Below are 6,033 nucleotides of genomic sequence, written 5' to 3'. Positions count from 1 at the left end.
TATCTGAATATCTGAATGGGAACAATTGGTACTTGAGTAAAGGAGTAAGAAATGGAGGATATTCGGCAAGGGGTGGGCAGATGACCAAAGGCTTCACAAGGCAGTCACAAGGGTTCAAAGTTTGGTAGACCATGCAGGGGCTCTAGTCTCAGACCTTGGGACTGCTCTTCAGCAGCAGATGGAAGCCAGTGGTCCCATGAGCTCCCTCGGGTGGGATGTATGCTAGGGTGAGTTAGAGCACTTTCATTAGCAAAAGGGTAGACAACCAGCTAAAGGAAGAGGTGCATGGGTAGGGCCGGAGAGTGTGGGGAGCCTGGTTTCCCATATCTTCCCTGAGGACTCAATGCCTGCTTGCGGGAAATCCTAACAAGGAAGCAGGAAACTCACTTGAGCCTTTGGTGACCAGAGTTTTGGCTTTCTTAGATTTCAGGGGAGCTAAGAGTGACCTTGAACTCCTGATCCTGCCTCTACAGAATTGCAGGCAGGCTTCACTTTGATTTGTTTCTGTTTTTTTGGTTTTTTTTGTTTTTGAGGCAATATCTATTAATGTAGTCCAGACTGTCTTCAAACTCCATAGCAATCCTGCCTCGGTCTTCTGAGTGCTGGCATTACAGACATGTATCACCATGCCTGTTTCCTGTTTCCCTAGAGCGCAATCACAGATTGACTCATAATAACTAACCTTCAGTCTCCAGCCCCTCCCAAGGCTCTGGACATACACTTCAGAATCCATTTCCTGTATGTTAAACTTTGGCAGCCTGGCTGATATCCCCAAAGACAACTCCCAAGACAGGACATTCCAGAAGCCTAGAAATTCTTACCTAGAGCTGAGAACAAAGGCCAGACTTGAGGGCAAGTGTCATTTTTGAACTGTCCATCGGGTCAGAGGGAGTGGAGTAGGAGTTGGAGGGCCTGGGGCAGAATGTTTTGACTGGTTTTAACAGGCTTGATGTTACGTAATTAGTTGGGGAGCAGGGAGGGTGGGGAGGCTGGTTTGGGACTGTAACCAAGGATATATGATGGAGGAGGTTGTCGAGTGATTGCATCTTGCATTATTTTACAGGTCAGTCCACATATTTAGTGTTGGTCTCTCTTAGGTGGACCCCATAGGACTTGGGGTTAACTTTGGCCTTCAAAGCCTTAGGAACGACACGCTAGATATTTTGACTCTCCTAGCCTTGGGGAAAAGAACACATTGGGCACTGTGCAGGCATCCTTTACCAACAGGCTGGGGCTTGGGGTGGCCTGGGCCTCTGAGGGTACTCTGGTGTAGAGGACAGACCCAAGAAATTAAAATAACTAGGACCTAGCACCCTTGTCTTTATCTTCTTACTCAGTGACAGAGCCTGAGGCCTTTGAGAGAGTAGTACACACTGACTCCTCTTAAGACATACCAACCTTTCTCTTAGCTCCCAGTTCTCCCCTGGCTTTTATCTATTCTGGACTCCTTCCTGAGGCTCTCCACCCCTTCCCTCTGTCTTCTATCCTAGGGTCCTCAAGATATTCCATTTCTCTTTGCCCACTTCTTTACCGACTACCTTTTTTACTCTGCAGTAAGGTCTCATTGTGTAGCCCTGGCTGATCCGAACCTCACAGAGATCCTCCTGCCTCTGCCTCCCAAATGGAACCATGAAGCCCAGCCCTCATGGGCTGTCTTTTGAAGTATTATGGTATGTGCTACGGCAGTGTACTGGCTGATTTTGTGTGTCAACTTGACACAAGCTAGAGTCATCAGAGAAGGAGCCTCAGTTGAGGAAATGTTTCCATGAAATCTACTTATAAGACATTTTAAGTTAGTGATCAATGGGGGAGGGCCCAACCCATGGTGGGTGGGACAATCCCTGGGCTGGTGGTCCTGGGTTCTATAAGGAAGCAGGCTGAGCAAGGCAGGGGAAGCAAGCTGGTAAGTAGCACTTCTCCATGGCCTCTGCATCAGTTCCTGCCTCCAGTATCCTGCCCTGTTTGAGTTCCTGTTCTGACTTCCTGCAGTGATGAACCACAATGTGGAAGTGTAAGCAAATAAACCCTTTCCTCCCCAGATTGCTTTTTGGTTATGGTGTTTGGTCACAGTAATACAAACTATAACCAAGACAGGAAGTTTACTATGGATTTTCTGCTTATTTAATTCCCCATCCCCCCCCACCCCCCCCCACACAGGGTTTCTCTGTGTAGCTTTGGAGCCTGTCCTGGAACTCGCTCTGTAGACCAAGCTGGCCTCCAACTCACAGATATTCACTTGTCTCTGCCTTCTGAGTGCTGGGATTAAAGGCATTTGTCAACACTGCCCGGCTAATTTTTTTTTTTAAATGTATGTACTCTATGGGCTGGAGAGATAACTTAGCAAGTAAGAGCACTTTCTGCTCCTGAAGAAGACTTGGGTTTTAGCATCGAAATGGTGGTTTAACCATAGTTCCCGATCCAGGCGATCCAATCTTCTGACCTCTACAGGCACCAGGCACACATGCAGTGTATAATACATACATGTAGATAAAGCATTCATACACATAACGAAAAATATTTATTTATTATGTATACAATATTCTGTCTGTATGTCTGCGTACAGGCCAGAAGAGGGCACCAGACCCCATTACAGATGGTTGTGAGCCATCATGTGGTTGCTGGGAATTGAACTCAGGACCTTTGGAAGAACAGCCAATGCTCTTAACCTCTGAGCCATCTCTCCAGCCCATAAATAAATCTTTTTAAAAAGTTTATCTTCTTTGTTGTTGGTGAGATGGCCCATCAGTTCAGCGCTAGCTACTATAATAGAGGATCCAGGTGTGATTCTCAGCATGTGTAACTCTTCTGGCTTCCATGGGCACCAGGTATACATGTGGATAGACACATACAGCCAAAATGGCATACACATAAAAAAGCAACAAACTAAACAAAACAAAATGAGACCTAGTTTTGCTCCTTACAGCTACCATGATGCAGGGAAGCCTCAGAAACTGAGTTTGTCTGGAAGGGTCCTGGCAACACTCTGCCTCCAGACTTCCATGTTGTGGGAAAACAAGTGGGAACTCGGTCCCCTGAAATCTGCAAGCTCTGGACCCTGACACGTGCAATCATCTTGAAAGCTAAGCAAGGCCTGGCCTGGTTCTTATTGTCTGGGAGGCTACCTGGGAATACCAAAGTACTGTAAGACTGTAAGTGTCAAAAATGAAAAAAGTATATAGTATCTCCTGCCTGTAATCCAGCATTCCAGAGGCAGGGGGAGGTGGATCTACATATGTATGTCAGAGGACAACTTTGAAGAGTCTATTCTCTTTCCACCATGCGGGTTTCAGGAATTGAACTCAAGTTATCAGGATGAACAGTAAGCACCTTTGCCTGCTGATCCATCTCCTTGGCCAGTGATTAAAAATAAATTACCTTGTGGAGGCAAATGCTCTAACACTGGGCTACATCCTCAGTCCTTGGATAGAAAAAAACTTAAAACTTTCATGGTTGCCTTAGTGGGGTGAACAGGCTGTAAGGGGAAATGGGCAGGTTGGGCCGTCAAGTTGTTTAGGGGAGACGAGAATGAGAGGCAGGAAGGTGAGCAATGCCCTGGTGGCATTGTCGGTTTAGGTTCAGAAGGAGCTGCAGGTGGAAGTTTCCATCGGGAGAGTCTACAACTCAGCACAGGGCAAGATCTAGAAACACTTGGGGCGGAAATGGGGGTATGACACTAGTGTGAAGGAAGAAGGGAGAGGTCGGAGCCAGGGGTTGACCGTATCTATAGGATGGACAGTGGAAGGGACCCTAACAGAGGAAGAATAGAAGCAAACTGAGCACCAGGTGTGGAGATAAGGAGGCAAAAAGGTGCCAGGTCAGTGTCAGATAGAACAGGTGGACTTCAGATTGGTGGCAAGGGTATTACTGTGGTCCACAGGGCGTCATCTTCTCTGGAGTCTCCAGGGGAGAGTGGAAAAGTGAAGTTTTCTCAATGTATGTGTTTCTAGATAGTATTAGTTGGAGTACCTGGTTGTCCTGAGAACTAAAAGAACTTATTGGAAGGCAATCAGGAAATGCCAGAAGAAAGTAGGATCAGAGTCGGGAAATGGGCAGGAAGCAAGCGCCAAGAAGCAGGAAGTTTGATTGTCTTTTGACTGGAACTGCCTGGGATGCTGCCACAGGGGATGTACTGCCAAGGTGCCTGTGGCTGGGCACAAAAGCACAACGCACAAAGGCATAGCCTCCCTGGGTGGAGTGTGGGTGGTGCTGGAGTTCACAGTGTGCTCAGCTTGAATGGCCCTGGTATGTCCTGAGGCTCAGGACTAAGGTGGTTATTGTTTTTTAAGTGTTCTCTATTTTTTTTTTTAAAAAATAAAATCAGGGCTGGAGAGATAACTCAGCCATAAAACAAGACAGGTATCTTCCACATACCTGTAACTCCAGCTTTAAGAAGAGAGTAGAGAGGAGGATTACTGGGGCTTGTTGACAAGAAAGTATTAGCTCCAGGTTCAGGGAGAGACACTGCCTCAAAGGAATAGTTGGCGAGTGATAGAGGAGGGTACCCAAAGCCCTCTTTCAGCCTGCACAGATAAGTAAATATTTTTAAAACTTAAATCAGGGTCAGTGAGATGACTCAGTTGGCAAAGGTGCCTGCTACTGAGCCTGATGACCTGAGTTTAATCCGCAGGACCCACAGAGTGGAAGGGAGAACTGACTCCTGCAAGTTGTCCTTTGAGCTCCATGTGTCCCCTATAAGTAAATGTAAAAAGTAAAAACAAAACAAAGCAAACAAACCAAGAAAGCTTTTTTTTTTTTTGGTTTTTCCAGATTGACTTTCTCTGTGTAATAGCTCTGACTGTCCTGGAACTCAATTTGTAGACCAGACTGGTCTTGAACTCACAGAGATCCACTTGCCTCTGCCTCCCGAGTGCTGGGATTGAAGGTATGCACCACCACCACCTGGTCTATTCTTTGTATTTTATGTGCAAAAACCACATTATGGTAGGCACATATTGATTTGCAAGAACAGTTATTGAGAAGCAAAACTACAGAAGCCAAAAGGCAAGATTAGGAAGTACATTTAGGGACTTTTCCTGGATCTAGGAGCTACAGACCAGGTCTTTGATGGAGTAAGTCTTTCTTCCTGTTGGGGCCTCCATGAGGAGTGCTAAGGTGTCAGTCCTGTTACACCAGATTCCCTGGAACTGGTTTTTTTTTTTTTTTTTTTTTTTGGTTTTTTGAGACAGGGTTTCTCTGCAGCTTTTTTTAGAGCCTGTCCTGGAACTAGCTCTTGTAGACCAGGCTGGCCTCGAACTCACAGAGATCCGCCTGCCTCTGCCTCCCGAGTGCTGGGATTAATGGAACTGGTATTATACTCAGTTCTAAGCAGCCATGTGGGTGCTGGGAATCCAACCCTGGTCCTCTGCAAGAACAGCAAATGCTTTTTTGTTTGTTTATTTGTTTATTTTTTTGTTGTTGTTCAAGACAGGGTTTCTCTCTATAGCCCTGGCTGTCCTGGAACTAGCTCTATATACCAGGCTGTCCACCTGCCTCTGCTTCCTGAGTACTGGGGTTAAAGGTGTGCACGGCTGCCACTGCTATCGCCACCACCACCGCCACCACCCAATTCAGCTCTACAACAAATACTCTTAAGTGCCGAGCCATCTTTCCATTCCCTTGTTTTTTTCAGGTTAAGTCTCATGTGGCTCAGGCTGGCTGACCTCAGATTTGCTATATAGTCCAGGCTGGATTTGAATTTTTTTCTTTTTCTTTCAGAATGTATGTTGGTTTAGGGCAGATGTTGGTTCTGTCCTTCCACCAAAGGGTCCTGGGGGTTGGATTCAACTCAGGCCATCAGACTTGCTAGCAAGTACCTTGACCTGACAAGTCACCTTGATGCCTCCCCTCCCCCCAAAAAATCCATTTATGTAGGGGCTGGAGACATGACTCAGCTGGTAAGAGCACTTGTGGCTCTTGCAGGGTGTTATGTAGGGGCTGGAGACATGACTCAGCAGGTAAGAGCACTCGTGGCTCTTGCAGGGTGTTGTGATTATGGCGCCAGTCAGTACCTTGGTGGGTGAGGGACACAGGCAG

The sequence above is a fragment of the Arvicola amphibius genome, chromosome 1 (genome assembly GCF_903992535.2).
Source record: "Arvicola amphibius chromosome 1, mArvAmp1.2, whole genome shotgun sequence".
NCBI classification, from domain to species: domain Eukaryota; kingdom Metazoa; phylum Chordata; class Mammalia; order Rodentia; family Cricetidae; genus Arvicola; species Arvicola amphibius.
Note: the sequence above shows the minus strand (reverse complement) of the source record.